This window comes from Trichomycterus rosablanca, chromosome 11, assembly GCF_030014385.1.
Source record: "Trichomycterus rosablanca isolate fTriRos1 chromosome 11, fTriRos1.hap1, whole genome shotgun sequence".
NCBI classification, from domain to species: domain Eukaryota; kingdom Metazoa; phylum Chordata; class Actinopteri; order Siluriformes; family Trichomycteridae; genus Trichomycterus; species Trichomycterus rosablanca.
This window is the reverse complement of record NC_085998.1, coordinates 10,695,625-10,719,940: the sequence shown is the minus strand read 5'-3', so window position 1 is coordinate 10,719,940 and position 24,316 is coordinate 10,695,625. Positions and strand designations below refer to the sequence as shown.

Below are 24,316 nucleotides of genomic sequence, written 5' to 3'. Positions count from 1 at the left end.
TCTAGCCATCACAATTTGGCCCTTGTCAAACTCCCAACCATTAACAGGTGCTGTGATGAAGAGATAATCAGTGTTATTCACTTCACCTGTCAGTGGTCTTAATGTTATGCCTGGTCAGTGTATCACTTTACAAAGCAATTCACTCTTTTTATCTTTGTAATGTAGTCAAAATAACAGCTAATCCATAAATCCATAACCTCCATATTTGAAGTGTGCAACTGAAAACAATGACTTGTAAAACTAGTTTAAAGGATAGTATACTTTTTTTTTAGAAATATAATAGGTTTAGGTTGTAGCATGAAGGTGGATTTTACATGCAGAGAAAGCACAAATTGCTGGTGGTATTACATTTGTGTGCAGGGGGAAAACAATGCGATTTCAGATCTCTCTGATTGGTAAATCTTCAGAGCTCGACTGATATAAGCCCGCGGCCTTACCGAGATTCTTTTGTCAGATAACGGGTCCGATTCTCCTGCTGAATGTGTGAGTCAGTGCGGATTTTGATATTCGTGGAGTTCGGCGCTGACTTCTGAGATGCTTCAGGGTTTACGTTCCATCTCCTGCTGAACACAACTTACAAACATAGAGGATGCAGTATTTATATATCTAAAAAACACAAACAGCAATAACAGCACCTTCGGCCGCTGTTTTTAAATCACTCCTAAAAACATACCTTTATAAGCTGGCATTTGAACAGTGAGGAGCTGTGTTAATTTTAATTGTTTAGTCTATTTTTATCTGTTTTATTTAGTCTCTTACTCTGTATTTTTATTTGGTTCTTACTTTTTTAATATAATGTTGTGTTATGTATGCTTATTCGATGTACAGCACTTTGGTCAACGTAAGTTGTTTTAAGAGTGCTTTATAAATAAAATTTACTTACTTACTTACTTACATGTACACACTTAGTGATCGATCACCTTTGCTGTGTTATGAAGAGAACGTCAATTAAAGTACACCATAGAGCCAAAAGTTTGTGGACACCTGTCCTAATTATTAAGATCAGGTTTCATACCTCACTCATTGCATGTTTATTACAGCTGTATTCTGGCCAGAGGTGTTTCCCCACAATCACAATGGAGTAACAACCTGGACAGGACGCCAATCCATTGCAGGGACTTGGCCTCTGTTGATTGCATGCCAGGTCTTCTTGTGCCATATTACTGCCTGACTAAAATGCCTCTTGGTGGTGCAGCAGTAAAACATATAAGCCCACCAGTACTAAGACATTAAGCTCTCGGGTTTTAATCAGCTGACCAAGCACCTGTAACTTAATGGACACATGGTGGCTGTAAGGGGCGGGACAATGTCTGAACAGGGTTTTTACGGCCACTGCTGGCTGATCGATGGTGCTCTGAAAGGTAAGGGGGAATAACAGGGATTGGTGCGCAACCCTCCATGCGCAAAACAGATCCCCGTATAAACCCGTACAGGGTTACGTATAAGCACATCATACCAAGGGCAATTTTAGTAGCTTCAGTAAACCTGACTGCATGTCTTTGGTCTGTGGGAGGAAACCGGAGCTCCCGTAGGAAACCCATGCAGACACTGGGAGAACATGCAAACTCCACACAGAAAGGATTCAGACTGCCCCACCTGGGGATCAAACTCAGGACCTTCTTGCTGTGAGGCAACAGTGCTACCCACTAAGCCTCTGTGCCACCCCCAGCGGTAAAATACGTTAGTCCACCAGTGCTGAAATCTTGAGCTATTGAGTTTTGATCATATGGCCAAGCGCTTACACAGACACACAATTGGCTGTGTGTCTGTAAGGGGCGGGACAATGGCTGAACAGGGTTTTTACACCCACTACTGGTTGATCAATGGTGCCAGCTAGGGGATAAAAGGGATTGGTGCGTGACTCTCCATGCGCACAACAGGTCCCTGTATAAACCCGTACAGGGTTACGTATAAACACATACAATCATACCAAGGGTTATTTTAGTAGCTCCAGTAAATCTGACTGCATGTATGTACGAGGAAACCAGAGCTCCCAGAGGAAACCCACACAGACACAGAGAAAACATGCAAACTCCACAAAGAAAGGACCTGGACTGCGCCAACTGGCAATCAAACCCAGGATCTTATTTCTGTGAGACAACAGTGCTACCCACATAGCCACCATGCCGCCCCGATCTGATTCTTTTTTTTTTTTTTATGAGATGCAGATGGTAGTGTCTGAATTTGCCCTAAACAACGTGAATCTGTTAACCCAATGTGACTTGTGTGGGGAATTTTTATTTGGCACACATTGGGCTCATAAATGCCAGTTGGCCTTTACCTTGTGCAGGTGAAAAGATGCGCTCGGTACTGCACATGTGTCACAGATGGTGTGTGATGATTGCGACCCTCATCGGTCAGAAATGGAGGTCTTTAGCAGTAGAGGCGAATTACAATTGGGCAGAAACACACCCTAAATCAAATGCCAGTCTTACTGCCTGGCACCTGGGAACAGGGACAGTTCAGATTGTTTTCTGCATCTTTTGATGGGTGGAATAGGTGGCACAGTGGGTAGCACTGTTGCCTCACAGCAAGAAGGTCCTGGGTTTGATCCCCAGGTGGGGCGGTCCGGGTCCTTTCTGTGTGCAGTTTGCATGTTCTCCCTGTGTCTGTGGGGGTTTCCTCCGGGTGCTTCAGTTTTCTCCCACAGTCCAAAGACATGCAATTTAGGTGAATTGGAGATACTAAATTGTCCATGACTGGGTTCGATATAACCTTAAAAAGTGATGAACCTTGTGTAATGAGTAACTACCATTCCTGTCATGAATGTAACCAAAGTATAAAACATAATGTTAAAATCCTAATAAACAAACAAACATTATTCAGTCCAGTCTGTAATAAAGTCCACAGTGTGTTCTGGACATTTTTGGTGCAAACACACCAAGTTTCCATCATATCTAGCAGGAGCAGCATTGTTGACACTTGCAGGCTTCAACCTCGAGTGGGTAAACAGGTTTACGTCAGAACCACCTCGGGATAAAACAACAGAAAATTTTGTTAAAATGTAAAATTGTTAAGAGTAAAACGTCAGTTTTAGGAAGTGTGTGACATTTGCAACCCTCATTGGTCAAAATTGGACACAGCTAGATTGGGAGGAAAATACTGTGTGCAAGGTCTTACTGTCTGGCACCTGGGGACAGTTCAGATTGTATTCTGCATGTTTTTGCTGAGTGGAATATGACCTGCATATGTAGAGTCCATGCAGACACTGGACAGGTCATCAGGACTCGTTGCTATGCGGCACCCACTCACTCACTTACTGCAGCCAGTTTAAAAACATTTGTGCCGGTGCTAGTTCAGTTTAATGATAGTGCTGGGATCTGAATTTACAAACGTCCTACCCGTAACTCACCTGCAGCGCTGGGTTCCTACCGCCACTTTGTCAGATTAATGTTCTGTTTTATTGTCTAAAGACAAAACTGCATTGATGGAACTGGTGGAACTGCAGAGCACCAAGCAGCACTTTTTTTTAAATTTTTTTTTTTTACTTTATTTATTTAATTATTTTATTTTACTTTATTTATTTATTTTACTTTATTTATTTATTTTACTTTATTTATTTATTTTTTATTTATTTATTTTCTTAGCACTTTAAAAGCATGTAATTAGTTTTCTAAACATATTTTATTTTTCAGTAAATGTAGGCAGTTGCAGCCTAGGTTCAGCCTAAGGTTGCTGGTTCAAGCCCCACAACTGACAGGTTGCCACTGTTGGGCCCTTTAGCAAGGCCCTTAACCCTCAATTGCTCAGACTGTATAGTGTCACAGTAATTTAAGTCGCTTTGGATAAAAGCGTCTGCTAAATGCTGTAAATGTAAATGTAAATGAATCATCTGAATTCAATAATTAAGAAGACGTGTCCACATACTTTTGGCCACACAGCGTATCAGAGCATTAACGGGAGCTTAAGTTTCAACCTTTACATACAATTACATGGTCAGCGGAGTTATAAAACCACTGCTCATCACTTTGTTCCAACCGCTTGTTTTGCAAAGGTCAGTTGATTCTGCATGGATTAATTGTGCCTCGTTTTGATTATCTTCCTAATGGTCAGGCTAAAAATAAAACCATTGTCTCGGCAAAGAGAAGACCGTGGACAGGACGACTCTGCTGAGATTTTTAATCCTTCATTTTCTTCTAGTGTGTAGCTGAAAAATAAATAAATAAAAATATACTAAAAACATAAGCAAATAGGGGCATCGTTGGTGAAAGAAAATGTTGATTTTGTGTTTGATCCTCTTTTTTCAATTTTAATGTCAGGAGTTTGACTCTGTGTCTTTTGTGTAGACTTTCTCTGGGTACCCTGGTCCCTCTACTGCCCAAAACATCACCAAACGTCATCATCAGGTGGATTGGCTACATGAAATTGCACTAATTGTGAGACAATGACTTAATGAATAAGTCTGTGATGCTCTGTAATAAACTGACATTGTGTCCAGGGTGTGGTTTTGTCTTGTGTTTTGTGTTTGAGTGGCCTGTTTTTGGTTTCCAAACTAACAATATCACCTACATAGTAATATTAATTATGTGTTATACAACAAAGGCATCACAGCCAGTAGATGTAAATTAATCTGAGTGAGTGAGTGAGTGTTTATGTATGTGGACGAGTAAGTAAAGTTAATGAGTAAATGAGTGTGTCAGTAAGTGAGTGAGTAAATAGGTGACTGAGTGAGTAAATTAATGAGTAAATAAATGAGTGAGTGAGTAAATAGGTGACTGAGTGAGTGAGTGAATGAGTGAATGAATGAATGAGTAAATAAGTGTGTGAGTAAATAAGTGCATTAGTAAATGAGTGTGTGGGTGAATGAATGAGTGAGTGAAATTGAGTAAGTGAACGAGTGAGTGAAATATTGAGTAAGCGAATGAGTGAGTGAAATATTGAGTACGTGAATGAGTAAATGAATAAGTGAGTGGGTGAGTGAGTAAATAGGTGTGTGGGTTAATGAATGAGTGAGAGAGATAATGAGTAAGTAAATAAATGAGTGAGAGAGATAATGAGTGAGTGAATGAGTCAGTGAGTGAGTAAATGAATGAGTGAGTGTCTGGGTAAATTAGAGTAAATGAGTAAATGAGTGAGTGAGTAAATGGATGAGTGAGATAGATAATGAGTTAGTAAATGAATGAGTGAGTGTGTGGGTAAATGAGTGAGTGGGTGAATAAGAGAGTGAGTGAGTTAATGAGTAAGTAAATGAATGAGATATAAATAATGAGTTAGTAAATTAATGAGTGAGTGTCTGGGTAAATGAGTGAGTGGGTGAATAAGTGAGTGAGTGAGTTAATGAGTAAGTAAATGAATGAGTGAGAAAGATAATGAGTGAATGAGTCAGTGATTGAGTAAATGAGTGAGTGAGTAAGTAAATAACTGAGTGAATACATGAATAAGTGAGTGAGTACGTTTGTGAGTGAGTGAGATAGTGAGTGAGTAAATTAATGAGTGAGCAAGTAAATAAGTGAGTTAGTAAGTGAATGAGTGAGTAAATAAGTGAGTAAATGAGTGAGTGAGTACATGAATAAGTGAGTGAGTGATTGGGTGCTCCAAATATGCTCTGAATTTGCTGTTTCCCTGATTGTTATTAATATTATTATTATTATTGTTATTATAGTTGGCTTTGTTATATTTAATTAATTTAGTTTTATTTTCATGTATCAGTTACATGCATGGGCAGTAGTAACTCAACAATTAATTTACTGGACTGGTAATCAAAAGGTCGCTGGTTCAAGCCCCACCACTGCGAGGTTGCCACTGACTCTTAACCCTCGATTGCTCAGACTGTATACTGTAACAGTACTATAAACACTTAGGATAAAAGTGTGTACAAAATGCTGAAAAAAGTAACGTGATAAAGTAACGTTTGTTTTCTTCATTTATTTAAATGATGAAAGAGGAAATGAACATTGATCTGTACTTTTGTCTTTCTCACATCTGTCTTCTTGTAATTTTTAATCGATGCTGGTACAAGTTCACGTTGCTGGAGACGGTTCAAACTACCTTCAACGTATGGATCTGGCAGACAGCTTTATTGATGACCGTTATTCAAATGCCGTGCTTGCTCAGGATTCTGATCCTCGCCGTGTACTTAGGCCATGTCTTCAATCTTTACCGACTGAACATCAATTACTTGATGAATAGGTTTAATACTCGTTTGGACTACGATTATTCGCATCGGAAGAAATTCGGATGACCGTGCGTGATGGTGCAAGGGCTTCGGCCCATCTTTACGTGACTAATAAGGAATTCTGGTTGTTTTCTTGCATGGATGATCATTTGTAGCGAGTACAAAAAGCGCTAAAAGCTTTCAGGCATGTTGAATAGCATTTTACTCCAACCACTGTTACACTGAGGTTAAAAGTTAGAGGAATTTTAAGTGAAAGTTAGTAGGACAAATCTGAAAAGAAATAACCTTGTACAGCTTATAGTGCAGGATGAAGGGTGAAGTGAAGAAATATTATTATATCCTCACTTCCACCTCACTTGGACCTTTCTGCACCAGAAGGATCAGAAAGGTCCAAGTGTCTCCAGCAAAACTGCAAAAAAAGGCCAAAAGAGTCAGATTATTACTATAACCAGTTATTTATTCATTTATTTATCCATTCTATCATCTATCATCTTCAATACCAACCGACCATCCAGTCCAGGGTTCTGATAAAAAAAAAAGACCTGGAATAGAAGTCACTGTATGTAGACCATCAAACACTCACATATTCCTGTCCAATCCAACCTTGGGACAATTTAGAGTAGCCAATACAGCAACTGTTTTAAGGGTTGCCTGAAGGACCCCTCACATACAGTACGCTTAGTTGAGGATCTATGTTGAATAACATTTTACTCCAACCACTGTTAGACTGTTAGAGGTAAAAGTTAGAGGAAGTTTAAGTGAAAGTTAGGACAAATCTGAAGAGAAATAACCTTGTACAGTTTATATTGCAGGATGAAGGGTGAAGTGAAGTAATATCAATATTTCTTCACTTCCACCGCAGTTGAACCTTTCTGGAACTGAAAGATCAGAAAGGTCCAAGTTTCTTTATCAAAATTGCAAAAAAGGCCAAAAGAGTCAGATTATTACCTTTAGACCTACCAAAAGTGTTATTCCAACTATAACCAGTTATTTATTTGTTCATTTATTTGTTCTATCATCTTCAATACCAACCGACCATCCAGTCCAGGGTTCTGGCAAAAAAAAAAGACCTGGAATAGAAGCCATTGTATGTAGACCATCAAACACTCACATGTTACTTTCCAATCCAACCTTGGGAGTAGCCAATACAGCCACTGTTTTAGAGGTAACCTGGAGGACCCCTCACATACAGTATGCTTAGTGTAGGATCTATGTTAAATAACATTTTACTCAAACCCTTGTAACACTGAGGGTAAAAGTAAAGAGGAATTTAAAATATTAATATTTTCTCACTTCCCCCTCACTTGGACCTTTCTGGACCAGAAGGATCAGAAAGGTTCAAGTTTCTCTAACAAAATGGCAAAAAAAGCCAAAAGAGTCCAATTATTTCAAGTAATTCCAACTATAACCAGTTATTTATTCATTTATTTATTCTATCATCTTCAATACCAACCGACCATCCAGTCCAGGGTTCTGGCAAAAAAAAAGACCTGGAATGGAAGCCAGTATGTAGACCATCAAACACTCACATACTCCTTTCCACTCTAACCTTGGGACAATTTAGAGTAGCCAATGCATCTACTGTTTAAGAGGTAACCTGGAGGACCCCTCACATACAGTAAGCTAACCCAGGATATAGGATTGGTTTAATTGGACTAATCCAAATAATAGGTTCGTTTTAAAACTGGCAGGGCCGTTTCAGTCTCTCATTGGCAGGTCTGTTTGACTCGATAAGCTTCTTGGCCTCAAAGGTAGAAGACCTGCCACGTGGCCAGTCTGATAAAACAGCACATGGAGAAGACACTGATCCAATACCGTGAAACGATGTGGCACTCACATATTGCAAACTTGGGGATTGATTGATATTCAAATCAACCCTGCTCAGAAAACTGAGTAAACACTGTGGGTGATTACTAGCATCAGAGTCTTATGCTCAAACCTCACCTTAATTCACTGCCCATTTTCTTCAGGTACTTTACTTTCCTCCGTCTATCCAAAAATGTAATGGGTCTGTCCGAAAACCCAGTGAGCTCTCTACATAAACAGCATTTTAGAAGAAGGCTGTCCGAATTTTTAGATGTCTTAAAATGCTGCCTACTGAGGTGCCTTATTTTGAAGCGATAATCTGACTGAATAACGAAGGTGCATTTGATGCTTCCTTAGTGGTGAATGCAATCTAACTAAGTAGTGTGTCTGATTATTCTGCCTTATAAGTTTGATATCTTATTAGAATTCTCTCTACTTAGGCAGCTAACTAGGTAGGCAGTAGTGTTCAGCAAGGCAGCTCACTAGGTTTTCGGACAGACCCATAGATGCTGGATTGGGCAATCCAAACTACACCTAAGTATTAGTAGGTCAGTGAATGGACGAGTGGGTTTTGCCCTGCAATGGACTGGCACATTAATGAGAATATATTCCTTCCTTGCACCTAGGGCTTCCATGTAGTGCTCTGCTACCCTGACCAGAATAAAGCAGTTATTGAGGATACTATTAAATGTTCCTTAGGCTGGGGGTGCAACGGTAAAGTAGGTAAATCCAGTGTTTGAATCCCCATTTGTGATATAAGCCAATCTGGCATCTACATACAGACATGATGGGCTGGGAGTGGCCAGTGATAGATAGATTGCCATCCCAAACAGGGTGACATGGTTGCTAAAGATGAATAAATAAATGAACATTTTTGCCTGTGCAGCCCACAGAGGGTCTGGCCCACTACTACAAGAGTTACATCGCATACACAGTACAGTTTAAAAAGCAGCTACACAATAAAAAAGCACAAACGCTCACATGCTTCTTATTTTAGTTGCCTCTGATCACCAAGCATCATAGAACGACCCCGCTACTCACAGCCATAGGGCGCGTAATTTTATTCTTCCCTTCGGCAAGTTTTTTTCTCCCCCTGGAAAATAATAGGTTCGGTTTGAGGAGTAGATGGACTGTTTGACATTTTAAACATGCCCAGAAAGATGCCAGTCCAGTGTTTCTGTGTTATAAAGAAACAAAAGAGGTAGATGTTTAATGCTTTCATGTCTCAAGGAAGGACGAGGAACTGAGCGTGGACGTGAACAGAGCTCTCTCAGCTGAGACTGTGTAACCTTGAGTGGATATAAGAGGGCGCTGGATGTCAATACGCCTGAAACATCAATTCTGCTGTATACCCACCCACGCTGACATGCCAAGAGAGAGATGTGCCAAGATGCAGCACTTCTTAAATCATGCTTCTTCAGCTTGTTTCAGCTGAGTGATGTGATACTTGGTTGTTTGTTATACAACCTGTCAGCTTGGTCAGGTGCTCTACAGAGAGAATTGGCTGTGTCTGAGGGAGGGAAAGCCAGAGGTTGTATTTCATTGTTACTTGACACAGCAGCACTTACTGGCTATGCGGGGTGTCAGCATAAGCAGCAGAGGAATGCCTAGGGTCTGTCTGAAAACCAAGTGAGCTGCCTTGCTGCCTACTGCCTTCATAGGTAGCTGCCCAAAAAGAGAGAATTCTAATGACATCAAACTTTAGAAGGCAGATTATTAGAAAGATATTACTTCATTGACCCCATTGTCTCTGCCTACTGCTGCAGTGTTAGTCCATTAAGCTAACAGAGATAGCTAGCATGCCCATGCTCCCTTTAGACAGCTCACTATATTTTTAGACAGAACATTAGACTACATTATACTCCAGCAGTTTCCTATATGCGTCTTACTCCTCTATATAGGAGTCTGCCACTGGCTGGTGAAAAGAACAACTATGTAGGAGCCCGCCGCTGGCTGGTGAAAAGAACAACTATGTAGGAGTCCGCCGCTGGCTGGTGAAAATAACACCTATGTAGTAGCCCGGTGCTGGCTAGTGAAAAGAACAACTATGTAGGAGCCCGGTGCTGGCTGGTGAAAAGAACAACTATATAGGAGTCCGCCGCTGGTTAGTAAAAAGAACAACTAGGTAGGAGTCCGCTGCTGGTTGGTAAAAAGAACAACTATGTGGAAGTCTGCTGCTGGTTGGTAAAAAGAACAACTATGTAGGAGTCCGCTGCTGGTTGGTAAAAAGAACAACTATGTAGGAGTCTACTGCTGGTTGGTAAAAAGAACAACTATGTAAAAGTCTGCTGCTGGTTGGTAAAAAAAACAACTATGTAGGAGTCTGCCACTGGTTGTTGAAAAGAACAACTATGTAGGAGTCTTTCACTGGTTGGTAAAAAGAACAACTATGTAGGAGCCCGCCGCTGGCTGGTGTAAAGAACAACTATGTAGGAGTTCGTCACTGGCTGGTGTAAAGAACCACTATGTAAGAGTCTGCTGCTGGTTGGTAAAAATAACAACTATGTAGGAGTCTGCTGCTGGTTAGTAAAAAGATTAGCTATGGAGGAGTCTGCCGCTGGTTGGTAAAAAGAACGACAATGTAGGAGTCTGAAGCTGGGTGGTGAAAAGAACAACTATGTAGGAGTCCGCCACTGGCTGGTGAAAAGAACAACTATGTAGGAGTTTGTTGCTGGCTGGTGTAAAGAACAACTATGTAGGAGTCCGCTGCTAGTTGGTAAAAAGCACAACTATGTAGGAGTCCGCTGCTAGCTGGTGAAAAAAACTACGACAAAGCTTTACAAGGGCCAAAGGGATGAACCATTTGAGATGAATGTTGTTTGCAGGCCAGTCCTTTTTCTTTTGACTAACTGGGCACGGACGCCGGGGTCAGAGCACAGGGTCAGCCATTGTACGGCACCCCTGGAGCAGAGAGGGTTAAGGGCCTTGCTCAAGGGCCCAACAGTGGCTGCATAGCAGAGCTGAGATTGGAACTCTCATCCTTTCCCTTAATAGCCCAAAGCCCTACCCACTAGGCTACCACTGTCCCTATAAATAGGTTTCTTACAAGTCTATGGTCAGCTTCAAGTGTCCACACAGGATTTTGTGTGTGCCGCCGTAGCTCTAGTTCATTCTTGCAAGCACGTGTGGACCCAGGTTGCTTAACAGGATCATCTTATTGGGGAACTTTGGTGGTGGTGCAGTTTATAACACTAGACCGAGGTGCGCATCTCAGCGGTACCATTGGTCTAGTCGGGCACTCTACTCCCAGAAACAATCGGTCATGTCGGAGGGGGGAGGCTCAGGAGATATTGCTTATTACTTGGAAATGTGGCTTCACGTGTGTTGAATGGGCGTGTGTGGTAGGTTGTCGTACATGACTTGGAGGTTGACAGTGCAATGAAGTGAGGAAGATTTGACATTTTTTAAAATTGTATTTCAATCCACAGGATTATGATGTTATTACAGATTGTGCATTTGGCTCGGGGATTAAAACAGCAGTGACTATAAAAACACGTCCCTTCCAGCAGCAGAAAATGTAATAATCCCTGCTGCATGAAGCGATGGCCCACTTCACTGACAGGTTTGGTAAAAATCGATGTTAAACTCCTTTCTCACGTTGGTTTGAACAGTAGATGGCAGAGCTGATTGCTCAGCTCTTTCTCAGATGGCTATCTGTCTTCCCAAACTTTAGATTAGTTCATTAAGCGCATGAACGGACTTGCATGGCAGGGGAATTGTGTACTCTGCTAATTTCACTAGTGGCAGCCTGAAAGCTTGATGAGTAACAGGAAACCTTTAAGTGTTTCCACTGGGTGCCTGGTTCTCATCTGCGTACAGGTGAAAAGTGACAGGTGTCCCGTTTTGACTGTCTGACTGAGACCACTAAGGTCCAGTGGTCTGATTGACGTGATAAAATAAATATTGTGGCAGGTCGGAGGCCCAGAATACCAGCTCCATACGCACAGATATACAAGTAACAACTCTGATGAGACCTCATCTGCAGTGCCAGCTTGGCTATTTCTGTTGCACCCATGAGTAACAAGTGCATAAACTCAATCGTACACTTATGTGGTCTCTATAGACAAACAGTGGCAGGAAAATGGGTTGCCTTACCTTGCTAGAGATCCGCTGTATTTATATTTGTCAGCTTTGCGATTGGTCTGTTAGTGCAGTTTGTTACAGTAAGTGTGAACGCTTCCTTTCGAACTCCAAACAAGTGACAGACAGCCCTTGAGCAGGGGGGTCTTGGTCTGTTTCTAAGCTAATTCTGTTTTACACACCTTGGCCACATCCATGACTGGACAGGTAGTTACTCGTTACACAAGATTTATCAGTTCAAGTTTAATGTTAAACACAGTCATGGACTTGCACGTCTTTGAACTGTGGGAGGAAACCGGAACTCCCAGGGGAAACCCACGGAGACATGGGGAGAACATGCAAACTCCACATAGAAAAAACCTGGACTGCTCCACCTGGGGTTTGAACCCAGGTCCTTCTTTCTGTGACGCAACAGTGCTACCCACTGAGCCACCTTGCCACCCCCAATGGCATCTAAACTAACCAAACACATGACATCTTACAAGATTCTGCACTAAATGCGCCGTGAGAGAACAGAGTGCATTGAAAACAGTTACCGCGTCCACTCAATGTCCACTCTAGTAGACACTCCTACCTAGTTGGTCTACCTTGTAGATGTAAAGTTAGACACGATCGCTCATCTATTGCTGATGTTTGAGTTGGTCATCTTCTAGACCTTCAGCAGTGGTCACAGGACGCTGCCCACGGGGTGCTGTTGGCTGGATATTTTTGGTTGGTGGACTATTCTCAGTCCAGCAGTGACAGTGAGGTGTTTAAAAACTCCAGCAGCATTGCTGTGTCTTATCCACTCATACCAGCACAACACACACTAACACACCACCACCATGTCAGTGTCACTGCAGTGCTGAGAATTATCCACCACCCAAATAATACCTGCTCTGTGGTGGTCCTGACCATTGAAGAACAGCATGAAAGGAGGCTAACAAAGCATGCAGTGAAACAGATGGACTACAGTCAGTATTTGTAGAACTATAAAGTACTTCTATATGGTAAATTGAGCTGAGAAAATGGACAGTGAGCGTAGAAACAAGGAGGTGGTTTTAAGTGTATACATATCAGAGCACATTGTACAGCACTAGTACTCCTGGAGCAAACAGGGTTAAGAGCCTTGCTCAACGTCCCAACAGTGGCTGCACAGCAGAGGCTGGATTTGAACCGACAATCTTCCGATTACTAGCTCAAAGCTCTACACATCGTCCCCAAACTGCATGGTGCCAACTAAAGTTTGGTGGAGGATAAACAATTATCTGTAACTATTTCAGTGATTTAAATCCGCTGATCTAATCTGATGTGAGAGAGGCCTGCAGTTTCCGGATGTTCATCTACATATGATTTAACATCCAAGCATTTACAAATCAGTTTTTAGAGCCTTGCTGTGGCAATTACCATAGTCAAAGATTAGAGATTAAATGGAAGATAAGACAAAGGGAAAAAAGGCAGGACGTCTCCTTCTGTTACTTTAGACAAGGTCTCCTGGAAACCAGAGTTTTAGATTTTTGTAGAATCAGCTGAAAGAAAGAAGTACTTTCAAGAGAGATGCTCTATGACGTTGAAAGTGCTTGTTTGGAAAAAAAAGCAGTAAAGGAGTATTTTATTGCAGCAGAGTGGTGTTTTATTATTTAGGAAGTCTCTGTAGGACAAGTTCCCATAATGCCCCATAAAATCATACTGTAAGTAATGCAATTAAAAGCACTTTGGATTTTCTCTATGAGTGGAATAGATACGATTTGAATTTTGATTCAGTGGGAAACTGGGTTGGAATAAATGTGGGTCACGTTTGGCCCGTGGAGGTATTAAAGGAACTGTGGTTAAATCCAGACCCAGTTTATTTCAGCGCAAATCAATAAGTGCTGCCATCTTCAGTGCATAGTACTATTACTCCTGCAGAGCATCATTTGAGCTAAAGGTTTGGTTTGGAAATCCCATCTGACCCTTAAACAAGGGGAAAATGGATTGCCACACTAAGCCAAACATTTATATTCACCATTATCAGTAGCAGTCAGCATTCCAATTAATAACAAATGTGTTGGTTAGGATAAAACGCTATAGTACATTTACATTTTCGGCATTTAGCAGACGCAGGACCCCCACAGGACCACCACAGAGCAGTTATTATTTATGTGGTGGATCATTCTCAGATGATGACCAACTCAAACAGCAGCAATAGATGAGCTATCGTCTCTGACTTTACATCTACATGGTGGACCAACTAGGTAGGAGTGTCTAATAGAGTGGACAGTGACTGGACACGGTATTTAAAAACTCCAGCAGCGCCGCTGTGTCTGATCCACTCATACCAGCACAACACACACTAACACACCACCACCATGTCATTGTCACTGCAGTGCTGAGAGTGATCCACCACCTAAATAATACCTGCTCTGTGGTGGTCCTGTGGGGGTCCTGACCATTAAAGAACAGGCTAAAAAAGCATGTAGAGAAACAGATGGACTACAGTCAGTAATTGTAGAACTACAAAGTGCTTCTATATGGAAGTGGAGCTGATTAAAGGAACAGTGAGTGTAGAAACAAGGAGGTGGTTTTAACTTTATGGCTGATCAGTGTATATTGTCTAAGCAACTGAAGTTTAAGGGCCTTGCTCAAGGACCCAACAGTGGCAACCTGGCAATAGTGGGGCTTTCGATTACTAGTCCAGTACTTTAACCACTAGGCAACAACTGCCCTTAGTAAAGTATAGTACAGTTCTTCCATACCAAATGAAGCAAGCCATGTCTTTATGGACATCATGTCACTTACAGGCACACAGTATAGTATAGTATAGTATAGTAGTTTCATCATATTTAGATTCTAGATGTCCTCCAAAATGGTTTGGGTTGGCACTGTTATAGATTATGTCTAGCCAATGGTATCCAACACACTGGAGCTGCGTCCGGAATCGCATACTTCCATACTCAATAGTACGCGAAATGAGGACGCGAGAGCGGTTAGTATATCCGAATACACAGTATATACAAAGAGGTACGCGAGAAGTACCCGGATGACCTACTTATTGGGCAGCCATGTTTGAGTATGCAAGCGATGCACACTTGCGGTCCGTTAATGTATCCCATAATGCAACTGGAGCTGCATGGCGTTCGAAGCGTAATAAGAAACAAGAAAGATAGCGGTCCTCTGTTTACAAGTGTAAGTAAGATAAATAAAATAAAACATTTTAAAGACGAATAAATAACAAAAACACGATAAATATCCAAAAGTTTGGCGAGTGGGGTTTGTAATGAGTCTGTAACCATGGTGATATTACGTCATCACGTCCCACGTCATCACTTGACGTTGGAAAGATGGCGGATGTAGTGCGTAGCAGTGTTGTGTGCATACTGCATACTTCTGTACTGGAAGTATGTACTGTTTTACCGGCAGAGTAGTGCATACTTCCTCCAATCTAGTACGTACTCTCTAAATATGCGATTTCGGACGCAGCTTGGGTCTGTTTGAAAACCAAAGTGAGCTGCCTTGCTGCCTACTGTAGAGAGGATTTTAATAAGACATCAAACTTATAAGGCAGATTAATTAAACATCATCGGCTGCCCCACAGTTTTAGCTTACTAAGCTAACACAGTTGACCTCAGGCCATTCAAACCAATGGAACCTATGGGCTGAGGCAACACAACTCACTAGCATGCCAGCTAACGTCTTCCTCCGTGTACAGAAAACTGTTAAATAGCCACTGACAAACCCAAATTTGCAAATAAATGTCACTTGTACACCTTTATACTGATTGTTCTGCATCTGTCTGCCATATTTGTAATTTGTTGGTGAAAAAAGTTGTGCCACACTGAATGCTGGGATGACCTTCACAGATTAGAAAGCATTAAACTCTCCCTTATTATTCAGTCAGAATATTGCTCATAATTAAGGCACCTCAGTAGGCAGCATTTTAAAGCATCTATGAATTTAAACAGCCTTTTTAATATGAGTGTGTAGGATGTCATAACATGCTGACTATGTCTAGAGCTCACTAGGTTTTCAGACAGAACCAGTGTAAACCCAAACCAAAAGTCCATACGTTCTAAGTTTGTGTGCTTATATTGCTTTCATGGGCAGTTTGGTACTCAGCAGGGAGAGTTGTAGTATAATTCGTTCTTTAGTAGATGCCGTTCTTTGTGTTAATGTGATTTCCAGACATTTCAGTTCAACATAATTGAATGCGCATGAAGGTTCACTCACTCACTCTCTCAAGTGAGTGAGTGAACTCACTTATCCAATCAGGGTTGCGGGGCAGGGTGCTGGAGCCTATCCCAGCTTTTCAATGGATGCAAGGCACACAGTAACACCCTGGATGGGGCACCAATCCATTGTAGGGCAGACACACATAAACACATACACACCCATTCACCTATAGGGCAATTCAGTGTCTCCAGTTAACCTGACTGCATGTTTTTGGACTGCGGGAGGAAACCGGAGCTCCCGGAGGAAACCCACACAGACACGAGAGAACATGCAAACTCCGCACAGAAAGGACCCGGACCGCCCCGCCTAGGAATCGAACCAAGGATTTTCTTGCTGCTAGGTGACAGTGCTACCCACCCAGAAAATGTTTTTGGTTGAGCGCGTAGCCACTGATGCACCGCTGCTTTCACATCATCATCACATGAAAATCTTCTTCCCCTTAAAGCGCTAAATCCGGACTATAAGCGTCTCTCAGTCTCTCAGACACAAGGAAGGTATATTGCTGTTCACGTGCCCTCCGACGCGTGCGCAGTCCTAGCGGACCCCGTCTTTTTTTTAAACCCAGTGGATTGGCACATGAGGCTCATCCACTTTATGCACAGGTGCCTCTATCCGCTAACCAGGGTCCTTGCACAGCTTTTAAATACCCCACCCACTTAGTACGGATGTTTCTCACCCAGCAGACACGGTGGCCAATTTTTGTCTGCTGCAGGAACTGTCAATTGTGCCCGCTAGATAGCACTTAGCTGACCGTTAGCAGGGCCGAGATTCAAACCAGGGTGTTCAGAATCTCAGCGCTGGTGTGCTAGTGGAATATCCTGTTGTGCCACCTGGGTGCCAAAGTGCGGAAACTTTTTAAAGATCGCTCGTACTTACTTACTGTATCAGGGCAGGTGTTTAAACTGACTAGGTATTACTGAGCAGGGCGGCACGGTGGCTCAGTGGGTAGCACTGTCGCCTCACAGCAAGAAGGTTACTCCAGGTGCTCCGGTTTCCTCCCACAGTCCAAAGACATGCAAGTGAGGTGAATTGGAGATACAAAATTGTCCATGACTGTGTTCGATACAACCTTGTGAACTGATGAACCTTGTGTAATGAGTAACTACCGTTCCGTTCATGTAACCATGTAACCAAAGGTGTAAAACATGACATTAAAATCCTAATAAACAAAAACAAACAATATTACTGAGCACTATGGTACAACCCATTCTACTGCCAGTGTTTGTTAATAACTACTCTATGTGCTCTGGTTAGCAATTTACCATTCAGAAGTTAGAAGTCAGGAGTCCATGTATTGTGGAAAAGATGATTTAAGGACACCATCTGAATTCAGATCATCTGAACTCTAAAATGCGTCATATTCCACTTTCTCTAGGGCGTCTCTTCTCTGAGCGCACCAGCCTGGCACATTTCTCGCTTCTGTTTCTCGAATGAGTCTCTGATCTATCCTCCTAATACCTCCCTCTGTTTGTCTCTCTCCATCTCTTTCCTTCTCTGCTTCTCTTCTTGTTTGTCAGGAGATCCATTTATAGATCTTCCTCACACCCGTTCTCGGTTATCCAGCGCCCACGAGGGAGTGCTAGAGGAGGCAGAGCTCGCCGTGCCCCATCGTCTTCCAACAAAGCATGAATAATCTGGGACGATTGCTTCACAGAGGTACGCTCAAAGCTTAAAATTGTGTCTCGATTGTTTTACGGAATAAAGCTGTAAACAGGAAAAAAAAAAGGAAAACGGCTCTTTATGTACTTTACGACTGTACACTGAGTTCACACTGACAGCACTGTTCGCAGCCAAAAAGTTTAATGGGTAGTTGACACACACGCAGTAAATGCCGTGGGCGCTTTTAAACAAAATACACCTCGGAAAAAAAAGTTTTCTTTTGGCATTTGCAAAATGAACAACGTTTAAAAATGTTTGACTGATAAAAGGCACTTCTTTAGAGAATAAATGATGCTAGTGGTGAATCATTATTACCTCTGACTTGATATTTGCTTTCCTGTTCAGTAATGTATTGTAAATAACAATTCTTCTGATTCTTGTCTCTTTAATTCACAGTTTCTCTTTTATTACCACCATTATTATTTATTTTATTTTATTATTTTTTTCAATGCAATATGTCAAGCATTTAAGAAATCAGCAGGGAACTCGGGATTATATTTTTAATCAAGCTGTACCAAAAATGTCATGTTTGAAGAACAGTCGACAGCAAGAAAAAAGAATATAAATATAGAAAGATCTGCAAATGTGAGTATAAAAATAATAGGACAGGGGCGCCCATGTGGCACAGCGGGATATTCCGCTAGCACACCAGCGCTGAGTTTCTGAACTCCTCGGTTCAAAACTCGGTGTTGCCACCGGTCGGCTGGGCGCCATCTAGCAGGCATAATTTGTAGTGCCTGCCGCAGATACTAATTGGCCGCCGTATCTGCAGGGTGAGGACCGGACTATGTGTGGGTGGGTGGATCTTCTTCATACGCTGCGAAGATGCTGAGGTTGGACTGACAGGAATGGACAAGATTAGGAATTAGCGCGTCCAGGTGGCGCAGTGAAATATTCCGCTTGCACAAATTCTGTACTTCCCGATCAGCTGGGTGCCCTCTAGCAGGCAGAACTGGCAGTGCCTGCGGCAGACAAAATTGGCCAAAAAATTGGCCAAAAAATTGGCCAAAAAATTGGCCAAAAAATTGGCCAAAAAATTGGGGGTGGGGGCGGGGGGGTGACCAGACTAATAGGTGAGCAGGGTCGTCAAACACTGTTCAAGGACCTTGGGTAGCAGCCCAAGGCGCCAGTGTGTGTCTCTCTATGCGCAATTTTTTTAGATATAGAAAGATCTGCAAGTGTTAGTAAAAAAATAATAGGACGGGGCGCCCATGTGGCGCAGCAGGATATTCCACTAGCACACCAGCGCAGAGTTTCTGAACTCCTCGGTTCAAAACTCGGTGTTGCCACCGGTCGGCTGGGCGCCATCTAGCAGGCATAATTTGTAGTGCCTACAGCAGATACTAATTGGCCACCGTATCTGCAGGGTGGAGGCCGGACTATGTGTGGGTGGGTGGGTCTTTATACGATGCGTAAGGACCCTGATTGGCGGAAGAGACGCCTGTGCAGAATGCAGGGGCGAAAAGAGGAGTGCTGTTCACGTGTCGGAAAAGGTGTGTACAGCGATGTGCTCTCCTCGGATGCAATCTGGTATCTCTCAGCAGCGGAAGACAAAATTGAGTGCGCTAAATCGGGAGGAAAATGAGGAGAAAATGCTTAAAAAAAATAAATAAATAGGACGATTGGGTGGGAGGTATGAAGGGACGGACAGTAAATGAATGCTTTATTTTTCATATTTATAAGAATAAAATCAAACAAGGTGCTAGGGTGGTGCAGCGGTAAAGTATGGCAGCTCATTACAGCTGCGATATGGGGATCCAAGGTTTGATTCTCTTTTTTTATGCATTTTCTCCCTTTTTCTCCTCATTTTTAGCACGTCCAATTTTTACCCAATTGCATTATGCTTCCTCTCTACTGGTGCTGGCCCCCGCCCGATTGAGGAGAGCGAACTGACACACACCCCCTCTGACACGTGAGCAGTAGCCGACTGCATCTTTTCACCTGCACAAGTTCATATGCCGATCAGCCTTGTGTACGGAGAGCCACACCCTGATCAGCATTATTCCTCTACTCTGTGCAGACGCCATCAACCAGCCAACAGAGGTCGTAATTGCATCAGTTATAAGGTCCCTATCCAGCTCCCTTCCCTGGACGAACAACAGCCAAACGTTGTGCATATAGCCACCCAGCCCAGCCGGATAGCAGAGCCCAGCTCTGGTGTGCTAGCGTATTTTACTGCTGTGCCACCTGAGTGGCCAGGGTTCGATTCTTAATGGTGCCATTGTTCAGTTGGTTGTCTGCACGTACATGATTGGCAAATGTTGATTGGTCAGATACAGCCTAATCATTGGCAAATGCACTTGTCAGTGCGCTCTCAGTGCCAGTCCTGTGCCAAAAGAGGGAAAAAAAAAAACTGTGCCAAGCCTGGTATGTGGATCACGAATTAAAAAAAATAAAATAAATAATAAGAATAAAATCAAATAAGGTTGTATGTGAGATCGTATCCATTTAGGGACAGTGGTAGCCTAGTGACTAGAGCTTTGGACTATTAATTAAAAGGTTGAGCCACCGTTGGGCCCTTGAGCAAGGCCCTTAACCCTCTCTGCTCCAGGGGGCGCTGTACAGTGGTCCAGGGTGGCTGACCCTTGTGCTCTGACCCCAGCTTCCAAACAAGCTGGGATACGCCACGAAATAATTTGATTGTACCGTACATCTGTAGTGGGCACGATGGCTTGGTGGGTAGCACTGTAGTGTCACAGCAAGAAGATCCTGGGTTCTATCCCCAGACGGGGTGGTCCGGGTCCTTTCCGTGGGTTTCATCCGCGAGCTCCGGTTTCCTCCCACAGTCCAAAAACATGCAGTCAGGGTCATAAGAGACACTGAATTGCCCTAGGTGAATGGGTGAGTGTGTATGTGTGTTTGTCCTGTGATGGACTGGCGCCCCATCCATGGTGTTACTGTGTGCCTTGCACCCATTGAAAAGCTGAGATAGGCTCCAGCACCCCCAGTGACCTTAATTGGATAAGCGGTTAAGAAAGTGAGTGAGTAATAGGAATAAAATCAAACAAGATAGTGTGTGAGAGGATGAACATATTAAAAGTACAGTATTTGTACAAAATTATGTGGACACCACTTCCAGCCAATCCGTCGTATTATGTACATATACACCAACACCTTTCCACAAATCCTAGGTAATTTGGAAGCTGGGGTCAGAGCACAGGTTCAGCCAGGTTTGAGAGCCTCTCTTAATGGCCCAATTGTGGCTGCTTGGTGGAGCCCTATATGCAATATCAATATACAATATATGCTCTATATGCAATGTTTCACTATATGTTTTACATGCAATAACATTTTTTCAAAATACATGCTACTAGGGATTCAATTCCCTTTGATGTACAAGAGACTTAGGGTAAAGTAGCAGCAGAATGGAGCTGAGCACGTCGTCATGCTATAATGTGATGAATAATACCTAATTGCACTTTCTGCTCTTGCCTATTCAGCAGAGTACAGCTCACTATTAAAAACAGAAGATTATAGCACCTAATGCTCTCTACTTGATCTCATTGTGTAACATCTCGCCTAATCTCGAGCTTTATACAGAACCATTATACGTCCACAATTACGGTTTTAGATTTACATTCGTTGGCATTTAGACGGCGCTTTTTATACAAATTGACTTATAACTGTGACAGAATACAATCCAAGCAATTGAGGGTTTTGAACTTGCTCAAGGGATTAACAGTGGCAACCTGGAAGTGGTTGGGCCACAGAGACCAGTGACCATAATTACTAAAACAACACTTTAGTGATGATCTACTCGATCTACTATTAACCACAGTGACAAGGCTGTGTTGACCTTAAAGGTTTCACTTAAATGTTAAAATATTTAGAAATGACATAACTTGTGCATGCAATTTAATTCTGACTGTGTATACAGTAATGGAGAGTGTGGTAGAGAGGTAAAGAGGAGAGGGCAGGCATGGTGGAGTGGATGACATAGAGTGTCAGGAGTGATTTGTAATAGAAGGGTATCTGCCAGAGTAAGAGGGTAAGTTTACAACATAGTAGTAAGGCCTGCTATGTTATAAGGCTTGGAGGCAGTGGTGCTGACAAAACAGACAGTAAAGGGAGCTGGAGGTGGAGACGAAGATGCTGAGGTTGAAGTGACGAGGATGGACAAGATTAGGAATTAGAGCACCTAGGTGGCGCAGCGTGACATTCTGCCTGCACATCATTCCGCTGAAATTCTGAAACACCCCGGTCGTCTGGGTGCCCTCTAGCGGGCACAATTGCCAGTGCCTGCAGCAGACAAAATTGGCCAGAAAATTGAGTGGGAAAAGACCAGACTAATAGGTGGGTGGGGTCTTCAAACACTGTGCAAGAACCTTGGGTAGCAGCCTGATGCGCCAGTGCATGTCTCTCCAGGCGAAATATCCAACCTCATGTGCGAATCCACCAAAGCAAGAACAAAGTTATGGAGGAAAGATTAAGATGGTCTGGGCATGTGCAGAGAAGGAATGAGAGTTCTATCAAGGGAAGGGTGCTGAGGATGGCGCTGCCAGGCAAGGAGAGAAGATGAAGGCTAATGAGGAGGTTTATGAGTGTTGATGGAGTACATATACTGTAGGTGGTTAGGGTGACAGTGGAGGATGTTCAGGACGGGGCAAGATGTAGACGAATGATCCGCTGTGGCGACCCCTAGCGGAACCAGCCGAATGAATGATTGTATTCATTGTAATATAAAGGAATGATCGTCAATTGTGATATGGATGTTCTTTAAGGATGTGCAGTGGTCTTGCTCAAGCTCACCACCTCTAAGATTCAGGTTCCAATCTCAGCTATCACAACCAAGTGAGTACCAATTTTCCTCCCAATCTAGTCGTATCCAGTTACCCGATTGCATTTCCCTTTCTCTGTACTGTTGCTGACTTCTACTCTGACGGAGAAGAGCTGCAACAAACACACGCCCCCTCTGACACGTGTGCAGTAGCCGATTGCATCTTTTTACCTGCACAAGACAAGTTTAGATGGGGCTTGGTTTCATGCACAGAGAGTTATGCACTGATCCCCGTTATCCCCCGTCTCTGTGCAGGCGCCATCGATCAGCCAGAGGATGTAATTGCATCAGTTATGAGGAATCCCCTCTGGCAATCAACCTGATGGATGAGCCAATCATTGTCCATGTAGGCGCCCAGGCTGCCAGTACCAGAGCTGAGATTCAAACTCCAAGTTCAAGATGTCAGCTCTGCTGTGCCACCTAACCGCCGCAAATTAGTACTTTTTTTTTTGGGGCCTCGGTGTATTTCACTTTTTTTGCTCTAATGATAGGGTCGAGTCAGGAGACCTATTGTGTATGTCAGCTGATTGGGTTTTTGTCTTTAATTAACCATAATATAATTATGTCCTTACTTTTAAATTACAAGCTTAGGGCAACGATTAGATCCAAATCAGCAAGAATTGATTTAACATTTGAAGGCATCTTGTTTGGCTTGCTCCGTTCTCTGCTTCAAGATAACAGTCCGTGCTCGGCTAATCTAATATGACTGCTGGCAATTACAGAAGTTAGTGATATCCACACTTAATTAGGCTTTATCATAATGAGACATACATTTAGATCAAGTGTCTGTGTGTTTGTGCAGTTTTGGTGTTTAAATGCCTGTGAGGATATCATGCAACATTGTGCAATGTGTTTTCTACTACAGAAAGTGCTATTAGGAATGATCTGTGGTTTGTTAATTCTTTTGAACCTTTATTTTACCAACAAATTTACAAAATGACTTTAAATGCTGAGACGAGGGGAAATAAGAGTGATATAATATTTACATCAAGTTACATCATTTTGAAATTTTTCCTAATGAGCAGACAAAATGGTAACAGGTAATAGTTTGATACCTGAGTATAAAAAAACGATCAACCAAACATTCAGTCTTTGCTATAAATTTGTTATAAATCAGTTAAAAAATGTCTTAATGCAAGATTGCAAATAATTTAAGTCTTTTACCATCTACTGTGCAAAGTATAGTGAAAAGATTCAGGGAATGCAGAGAAATGTCCAGTTGTATGTTTTATAAGATCTGGATCATTTAAATGATTTTCACTCTATGCTTTAGATGTAAAAACAGTTTCTTCTATATGTAAATATAGATATAATAAATATAAATATAATGAAAATATTTTCATTACATGCACCAATATAAAAAATAAATAAATTCATTCATTCATTTACAAATCCCTATAGATAGAATGGCATAAAATGTCTGTGTCATATGTACATATACACCAACACCTTTCCACAAATCCCAGGTAATTTGGAAGCTGTGGTCAGAGCCCAGGTTCAGCCATACTATGTTGCCCCTTAAGCCAAGAGGTTTGAGAGCCTTTCTCAAGGGTCCCACTGTGGTTGCTTGGCAAAGCCCTATATGCAATATCAATATCCAATATATGCTCTATATGCACTGTATGCAAAAACAGTATTTGGCTTTGCAAACATGTGTTTCTCTGGTCTTTTGAAAGTTTATTAGATTGTGG

The 24,316-nt window shown here is 42.3% G+C and overlaps 1 long non-coding RNA gene across 1 annotated transcript in view; it reads left to right on the top strand.

Annotated features, from left to right (window-relative positions):
• The window catches only part of LOC134323089 (uncharacterized), a 147,614-nt gene that overhangs the window by 71,809 nt on the left and 51,489 nt on the right, over nt 1-24,316 (top strand). Inside the window, exon 2 of the long non-coding RNA XR_010014008.1 lies at nt 17,707-17,845. This is a non-coding gene — a long non-coding RNA (uncharacterized LOC134323089). The remainder of the gene's footprint in view (nt 1-17,706; nt 17,846-24,316) is intronic.